This window comes from Limulus polyphemus, unplaced genomic scaffold, assembly GCF_000517525.1.
Source record: "Limulus polyphemus unplaced genomic scaffold, Limulus_polyphemus-2.1.2 Scaffold875, whole genome shotgun sequence".
In the NCBI taxonomy this organism is placed as follows: domain Eukaryota; kingdom Metazoa; phylum Arthropoda; class Merostomata; order Xiphosura; family Limulidae; genus Limulus; species Limulus polyphemus.
The window spans coordinates 265,907-275,810 of record NW_013666485.1 but is presented as its reverse complement, the minus strand read 5'-3'; the positions used below and the strand labels follow the sequence as shown (position 1 = coordinate 275,810).

The 9,904-nt window shown below is 33.0% G+C and overlaps 1 protein-coding gene across 2 annotated transcripts in view; it reads left to right on the top strand.

Moving 5' to 3' along the window:
* The window catches only part of LOC106460990 (TOM1-like protein 2), a 39,205-nt gene that overhangs the window by 4,139 nt on the left and 25,162 nt on the right, over positions 1 to 9,904 (top strand). The gene's annotated exons all lie outside the window — the stretch shown is intronic.

Below are 9,904 nucleotides of genomic sequence, written 5' to 3'. Positions count from 1 at the left end.
AAATGATTTGCATCAGAATTCGGGACTTAAATACGGATTTGATGCACGAGAAAATAGTGCATATTGGACGTGAAGAAGGGAGCAAGTTGCACGTGTGGAAAAAAACGCGGCTGATTTAAATGTCACACCTGAATGCTCACATCCTTTTAATTATGTTTGAAATTATGAACATTGCTCAACATCATGAAAATTAAACCTGGGTTTCCACATGGGCTAATCTTATGCTTTACCTGCTTGTGCACTGCAAAATGTGTGTAGAAAACAAAATACAACAGGCAAAATCGATGTGTTTATTTACCAGAAAACTGTTTTAATGAAACTGATAAAAAAAAGTGTTCCATCTTTATTTCAAATGTAAGCTTGCTTAAGATTCCTTTTAATACATAACTTGTGTACTGTGTTATTTTATAACACTGTGCATAGTACCAGTATAGGCATTAGTTTGAGAGGATATATTTATGGTTGATTAGTATTGGATGATTCCAAACATGTTTTATTCTACTTGGGTAAAACAATTTTTCCAGAAATCTTAATTTTTGGTAGTTTTGTGAAATATAAAGATTTGTTTTACAACTTTTTAATTGAAACACAGTAATTTCTATCATTGTCGATTTCTACTTTTGGTAGGGTGCATTCATTGCATTATAAACTCACCCAAAAGATTAGCAAACAGTTTCACAGTGGAAAAACAATATAAACATTTTGTCATACCAGTTTCAAAAAGTATATTTTGTGCATAAACTATTTTATTGAGCTTTCAAGCTCAAATGCTGTACTATACCCATGTATTTATGTTGTTGCTAACTTTTTATTTTGAACTGTTGAGTAATTTGTGCAATCCAGTCTTACCTCTTCTTGCACAAAGCTCCCTTGATCTTCTTTCTGCACCTTAAGCATTGCTAAAAAATGTTAATGCTTAGTGCACTAGTTTATATATCCCAAATATTTTGCACCACTTTTGAACATGTATATGTGAACACACTACACCAATAGTATCGTGCTACCTATTTTGGCACAGCTAGCTCCCTCTAATGTTCCTGCTCAATCCTTATTTTCGTAATTGGCACAGCATCATTTAGACATGTTTTTTCGCATGTGACTTTTATTTATGATTGTACTTCATTGACATTTCAATACCTTTTTTCAACAGTTTTACTGTGTTTGTGTTCAATTGTTTCAGTTGTTTTTGTCTTGCATTTGTTTATTGTTATCAAGTTATATGGTAACTTAGAATGACTTCAAGATTCAATGTATCGACAATGGAAATTCCCATTACAGTAGACAATGCTTCTGATACGACTACCCTGGCATTGGGTTCAACTTTATCTTCTGTGGAGGTACAGAACTTAATTTGTAGGGAGTTAGATTCGTATGTTCAGCTGGTGATTTCTTCTCATTTTTAACCTGAAAGTGTATCTGAGGATGAATACAATCAAAGAGAAGAAAATTGGATTTACTTTTTCTGGCACCTTCTAATTTTATTTTGTCACACTCTACACCTTTTTTTTTTTTTTACAGTTGGTTAATCAGTTTTGTGATATATTACATGTTTCCTTTTCCTCCTAACTTGCAGATGTCATCGATCAGATATTTATGCTAATAACCCTTTTGCAATGTGCTTGGTATATAATACTGAGTTCAAATACACATTTGCACTTGTTAACTTTTAATACAGTATGTGTATCTTCACAAAATTTGATAGACTTTTAGGAAATAGTACAAGTCTTTTGTACACAAAAAATCAGATTTTTTAATGAATTATTTTTTACTAAAGGTTTGTTTGTGAATATATTGAGTCTGTTTTGTTACTAGTCCCAGTGCAAAGTGATTTTCATTTTATGATTATAAATACTATTCTTTGTCCTGAAAATCTCTCATTTCATTTGCAAAATCTCTAAAACCTCCTAAATATATTTCAAATGTTTGTTTTCAGTAAAACAATATACATTATCTGTTATTTTCTCTACTCTAACTGTATAAAAGTTTGGTCAATTTGACCGACCTCGTAACCAAAAAAAAATTGAAATAAATCTAAGTTACCTTTTTTTTTCTTTCTAGAATGACTTCAAATTGTAACATGAAACTACATTTGTTTATCCTAAGTAGCTTTAAACTTCTAACATTATTCAACTATTTATACTTACCTTTTGTCGTATTGCCCTTTTAACTGTGTAACTATTATTCATGTTATTATAAGTTGTAAATCACTTGGGAAACATGGGGCTTGCATTATGCTATCGAATTACATTACTCACGAGCTACTCCAAGCTGCTTGCATGCCTACCTCATAAATTTTTTTATTATATTATTATTATTTATTTTACCTAATCTAAAGAGATTACTATTTTTATATTTTAGTTACTTTTATAATAATAAATAAAGAATATATGTGAAAAACAAGAAATATAGTACTTACTGGACCTTCTTTTTTTTGCTGGCAACTATTGGTGACACTTAACCCTACTTTTTTTTTATACTAATGGTAGCAGTGCACTAAATAATTTTTATTGAATTAAATAATGCACCAAAAAATATAGAATAATAACATGCAAAAAGTAGACAATGTCACATGACTATCATAATTTATCTGACTCTGCGACAAGAGCCATTACAAATTAATCCATGCTAGTCAATATCTTTTCCATGGGAACGAAGCTAGTACTAAAAGAGAAATTGATAATTCTCTGTTCAAAAAACAACATAATATAATATGTTGTATTATGGATGAAAACCATGGCTTTCTATTTGTTATAAGTAATATAATATCAAACATTAGAGAGAACTATTAACAAATCCTGGAAGAAAGGATGTGACAGGTGGATGTGGCAAGTGGGGTCTGATTTTCTTTTTGATGGCTCTGTAACTAAACAAGATTGAAGGCTATAAAAAAAATATGCTTTGCCTGAGCACTGAAAACTTGATAGTGAGTAATCTACGTTAGATTTCGTACTTATTGGAGGGCTGGTGAATAAATTTTAGAAGATGGGATGCCTAGAGAAAAAATGTCACATTTCTCATACTAGGGGAAATTCAGGATTTTTTTTAATCACTTTATAAAATCAAGAACTTAAAACTTGTATACTATCAAAATATGTATTATTAGCTATGATTTTATGCTATGCTAATTGGTATAACATAAACAAAAAGTAGTTTAATTAAATTTTTAATGTAAGTCATTAAAACCTTGTGAAATGCGTTGTAGATTATGTCTGTGCAAAAAAGGATTAATGTTACCAGAATCTTCTTCTATTCCTTTTGTGATGGCCTATATCCAGATTGGTCCTTCTTCCTTAAGACCTCTGTTGCCCAAGAAGGCCATTTGGCTTTTATACCCATTTCTTTACCTTCCCTCTCCCACCTGAACTCCCTTATTGATCCTTGTCAGGTTTGTCATACAGTGTTATGTGGCACATACTGCCTCCTTTCAGGGTTCACATTCCCAACCTTTTATTCCTTATAATCCTTCTATATCCTTTGATTTATTCTCTGTCACGCTAACTGGCTGGGTTTCGTCAACTCCTTACATTGGTATATTCAGATTTATCTATGGAAGGTCGCTGTCTTCTCAACATTTCTTCTCCACAAATTTGTAATCTCACCATATCTTGAGCTGCTCATCTTCACTGTTTGTTAGAAAAAATCGTTCAGACCAGATTGAGATCTACTCCCTATTTCTTCATGGCTCATTTTCTGCACTATCTGGCTATAGCTTTATCAAGTGGATATTGTCTCCCTCCCTCCCTTCCTCCCATGGCAATTCTACACACGTCCATTCACCTTTGACTTTGTGATGTCTTTTCACAACATTTTATTTGTTTTCTTTTCAGGGACTCTTTTTACTGCTATTCATAAGATCCCACCCTGTGGCAAATGTTGCCTGCTCAGATGTACTTTTACTCACTATGTACTGGTACAGCTACAATGCTCACTGTAGAGATGGAGTGTCCTGCAAGACCACTAGTGACATGCCTAGTGGTATATACTCGTATGTCTCTAGGTATCCGAAAGTTAACTCAGTGGACTATCATGAGTAAAGCAAAAGGGGATTTCTGCCCATCCCTGTTGACTCTTTGATTGCATAAATTGGGGATGGTCAGCTTTTCAAAATAGGGAATCGTGGACATCCAATGCACTTTCTCCAGTGTGACGTGCCTCTGAACTCTCTATTGCATTTACTTCCCCCATACTTTTTCTTCAAGTGGATCCTGGGAGTCCTTACCATTTACCAGTCACTGGGGTGGTGGCTCAAGGAGGCTTCCTCCTGAGTGTGAAGTAGTAATTTACCATACAATATAACCACACATTTCTCCACTCAGTGAGAAGAGTGTAAAAGCTAGGTTCCCTCTTTCCCTTTCCTATGGATGCTTATTCCCAAGTAGACCAGTTGGAGCAGGACCAGTTTACGGTTGATTTTGGGGGACTTCATCTGCCTTGTAATACCAGCAACAGGACGTGCGTACACTGTTCTTACAGTTGAGCAAGTGTTTCTCATCCTCCTTTTAATTCTGGGTGCAGGATGTGTCTTCCTTGCAGTTACATTGGGTGAGTTACAATTTATGCTGTTAATACTGGTTACAGGTATTGCCCTGTTCTTACAGTTGAGTTGAGACAATGATACCACCCTGTAATGTTGTATATCATACAGCCTATGTGCCCTAGCCACAATGTACGTGTTACTCTAATTTCATTTTTATCTGGATGATCCTCAACCTTCTAATACCCAAGGGTGGGTTGTGGAACCTCGTCTGTCTGGTTTAGGTTGGGTAGATACTTAATCAAAGCTAGTTGTTTTTCTCCATCATTATATTTTTGAGAACTGTCATTTGATTTGCCATTTCTCCTCATGGGGGGTATTGAGTTCGCTTAGAGTTTTTATTTCATAAAGTGGCTCTTTACCTGCCTGAGCCAGCTGTTTTCTGGTCTGGTTTGTGTGATATAGAACAATTCAAACTTGCACTTTTTTTTTTTTTACTATGGATTGCACTTCACAGAATGTATTAAGTTTGTACTAATTCTTTTTTCCTGCCTGTGTCGGGTTAATTTCCTTCTAATATGTTGAAGAGTATACCTGTTTCAAAAGTAGTACGGTTTGTGTTATGGAGGACAATTCAAACTTGCACTTCTTTTTTTTTTTACTATGGATTGCACTTCTCAGAATGTATTAAGTTTGTGCTAGTTCTTTTTTCCTGCTTGTGTCAGGTTAATTTCCTTTTTATGGGATGAAGAGTATACTTGTTTCAGAAGTACTGTGGTACCCTGAATGTATGTTTCAGTTTAGTCTCTGACCACACAAGTTATTTTCTAGGCAGTTGCTTTCTGATTGGTTTTAATGTTAGGTGCATACACTTGACCACTCATCTTTTCATTGTGGGATTATAGCTTTGTGTGAGAGGAGGTAAGACTGTAACAGAAGTTAACATTTTCTTACATTGAAAATGTATTTCTGATAGGTACTTACATCTTCTTACAACCTTCCTCCCCACTGCTTTTAGATCCTGCCATTTCTTGAAAGTGAGGATTGAGCAGGAACATTATAGGGAACTAGCTGAGCCAATATAAGTGGTGTAATGCAATTGGTGGAGTATGGTCACTTGCTACATACATGTCCAAAAGTGACATGAAATTTAATTTGTTGGGTATATAGACTGGTGCATTGAGCATTAAAATTATTTAGCAATGCTTAGGGGGCAGAAAGAAGATCAAGATAGCTTTGTGTTAGAGGAAGCAAGTACCTATCAAAAATACGTTTTTAGTGTAAGAAAATGTTAACATCAGTTTATAAAGGTCTTTTAATTGTAATGAATTGAATTTACCTAGAATGAAAATTCTTAATAATCTGGTTTTCACCACATTTATATATACAATCCAAATTCTTTTATTAAAGCTGGATTTCAACCTGATTTAGGATTTATCATCAGGCTTAATGAACAAGATAAATGTTCAGTTATGGCTATAGAAGTTTAAAAGAACAATGCCTAGCATGTTTTAAGATACATGTTATAATTTTTAAGACAATTCATATGAGTGTAATGGTAAGGTTAAAATATACTGTGCATTGAGATAGACATAAGAAAATAATAAATTGAAATACATAATAAGTATACTGTTTAAATACCAATAAGCTATAACATAGTGATGTAGTAATAATATTTAAATGTTACATAATAATTTCAACTTATTATATTATGTAATTTTATTTTTTGTATTAACTATCATGCTCAGATGATTGAACTTTGCTTTGAAGGCAATATTGTACCACTTAATCAGAAAGTTACAGAAAATTTTATTACTTTTAACCAATCACTGTTTCTCACCCTCTGGTCATGTGGTTGCCAATATCTCAGTGTAAATTTAGGAGTCATAGGCTACTGATATGAACACCTCACGAAAGCCCTATTTTCTGTTATTTTCAGTAGTATAAGCTGATATTGCTTCCAGCTCAGCAAAGATTTGTGTAGAGATCTGAACAAAGTGAAAGAAGCTTAGCTTGGTGATATGTTGATAGAAGAAAAGATATTTGTAAACAATTTCCACCAAAGTTACAATCCTGTTTTTTTTTTTGTTAAAGCCTGCTTTATCATTTTAAACTTTATTTGAATTATGATGTTGTAGTATGATGGGCAATAGGGTGTCTTTTGTGGAACAAGATGAGATGTTCTTAAGAAAATAATTTTGCACCTTATCATATCACAGTTTGTTTCACAAACGAGGCCACTGTGTTTGACTATGTTTATATTAGATTATATCAGCATAAGCAACTGCTTCCATGAGCAAAGAAAATCACTGAAAATAAATAAAATATATATATTATATATAATAAGTTTTGACTTACACTTTCACCACCTCATTTTATTCCAATATATAAATAAGTAATTCACACCAATTTTTATCCATATTGAATAACATTGTGAGGTTGCTCAAGGTAGTTGGTATTTTACTTTGTAGCTCACATTGTATCTGCATATTCTAAATATTCTAAGCAATTCTGAAAGGTTCTAGATTATTCTGGAATGTTCCAGAACATTATGGATTATTCTAGAGTATTGCACATTATTCAGAACGTTCAAGAACATACCATATATAAATAATCCATGCTGGCACACTTTATTTGTGGAATGTTCTGTATGATATGACAGAAGTTTCTAGAATTTCTACAAAACACCTTCAGGTCAGCCAATCTATATATGATTATTGAGAGCTTCTTAAACTGGTCATAACCTTTCTTGGTGGTATCCCTCCTCATGGAGTGCAATTTATAGTACCTAGAGCACTGGATTATGCACGATGAATGGCCAAGGCATTATATCCCCTCAAGATCTGAATGTTTGTGGGACAATTTAAGCTCACTTGGTTGTGAGGAAAGAGGACTCCATGACATTGGCATCTTTATTGTTCAAATTTATCTTGGAATATTGTTCACTGCTTCTGATGCCATTTTTGCTCCTCCCAATGATCGTAACTTCCGACAATGTCTTGTTAAGTCTAAGAAAGGGAATTCTGCTCTTTCAGAATTTGTCTGTCATAAATTTGCCGGACATCTATGGTATCCCAGTGAGGAACTCTTTGATTTGGCATTCTTTGATTCAGCTATATTCACAGAAACAAAATGAGCAATGGTAAAGGCATTAAGTGAGAAGGAAGGCATGGATGAACTTCCAAATCACATCCAACTGAATATTAGGAAGTCTGAGGACATGTCAGTTGAATATTTTCTCACAAAGAACACAACAGACTTATTCAGATGCCTTTAATTGTATTTGGATTTCTTGATTATAGCCTGAGCCATAGGAGCTCAGAGAGGACTACAGGTAGGCACTGCAGACAGTTCAACACTTGAATGTTGTAAATGTCAGTGCTGAAAGAGATGTGGTTCTGATTGAAGAGTATAATGCCATCATAACAAAGAAATAAAACAGAAACAATTCTTCCTTCAAGTCATGCAGGATCATAGAAGATGTCTTCCTAACAGCAAAAAAAAAAGGGGGGAACAGTAACTAAGCATATCAAAATCATAGAATTATGGACGTATACATACTATTTTATGTGCAATAGAATAATAATAATTTATAATACATAACAGATACATTTTTATACCACATAGTATATACAGTACCCAAGCCACTGCAGTCTAGAATTTGAACATCACTGAGCAACCTTTGAATATGGTCCAAAATGGATGAAGTTTGACTTTTAATGCTCATTTTTTTGTACATTGGAGCAAAATTAGAGGGTGAGAGCTTCAGAATTCTTAACCTCAAATTTTACCTGTGAATAAAGACCACCCTAATATGTACAAGTAAAGACAAAACTTTTCAAAAAAGGAAGTAAAGTATAATAGCACAGGCAAGAATTAACATATATTGCTATATGTTAATTCTTGCCTGTGCTATTATATAGGGATGATGCAAATGCTGTTTCTACTATCTTGTTTGCATCATTTTTGAGTCATTGATATTACTCATCCCTACATTTACTTCCTTTTTTGAAATATTTTTTCTTGTTTGCTTCCCAACAGATCAGTGGTATTTCTGCGGACTTATGTTGCTAGAAACTAGGTTTCGATACTCCTGGTGGGCAGAGCACAGATAGCTCTTTGTGTAGCTTTGTGCTTAATAACAAACAACAACAACTTTTAAGTGTTTGCTTGTTTTCTTGATGCAATATTTCAATAGACATAGGAAGGTTGTGGTTATAACCAAGTTCTAAATACAATGAGAGTTCCAATTGTAACATTTATTGTTTATTTATTACTGGCTGGTAATTCATGTTTCACCCTGTACTTAAGCTTTTTAAAGGAATGCCAAATTTCTGTAAGAAAGCTAACTTTAAGAGGTAATGATAACACTGTGTACCTTAGAATTATGATTTTTTTTTAAATTACTACTAGTTAATAATATTCATAAAAGTGGATACTTCGTTTTAAACTGTCACCTCAGTGAATTTAGTTGACACCATTGTTTTGGCTTTTGAGTTATTAAAAAAAGAAAGAAGAACGAGAAATTCAAATGTTTTACTTTGAGATTTACTGACATTCCCAGAATTTGTGACATAGATATTGTTATAAAAGGAAACACTGTATAGTAAAGTTCTGATGACCTATTGATGAGATGTTTAAAATACCATTTTGATGAACAATCCAAAACATCCCTACATAGAGAGTGCTACTGCTTGCCTGATGTATCGTATGTATGTATGAAAATAAAATGGGTTTAAAACTCACTAAGTGTATTAAATGAAATTTTCTGATAAGCAATTAAAAAAAAGAAAGTCAGTTTGCTTATAACTTTCACATGGTGTAAAAGTTATTTTAATTGTATGGCAGTGATTTTTAACATGATGAAACTGCATGTGTTTTTCAAATAAAAATAAAGATAAGACTTAGTTTTATAAATTAAAATCTTTACGAAAAAGTTTTACAAGAATGTAAGAGAACATAAAAATAAGTAATTAAAATCTATAAGGTAGGAATTGTTAATTGTTTCTTAAAAAATATTTAACAATGAAATAGTTTAAAATATTGAAAACTGCTAGTTCATACAAATATCAGTTATAAAAAATAAGATTTTAATGTACATAAGCAACGCAGTCTGTAAAATTACATCTGAAACTAGTTACTCTAGTAATTTGCTTTTGCACCAAATTGATGCATCCAGCCATTTGAGAGTTAATAAGCTAAAATTAAATACATAACTATCCTGAGTCTTATCATAAAGCTGTAGATGAGAGTAATAAACAGTAAACAGCAAATCGTGTATGTTTAATAACAGTAAAACACATTCCTTCCATGCATCAGAAGAATGTAGTTTACAGAGCAACCTGTGGATGCAAGGAAAATTTACATTGGTGAATTAGTGACTATCACTCATAAGCTACAAGGAACACACAAAACTAACTATCTGAAATA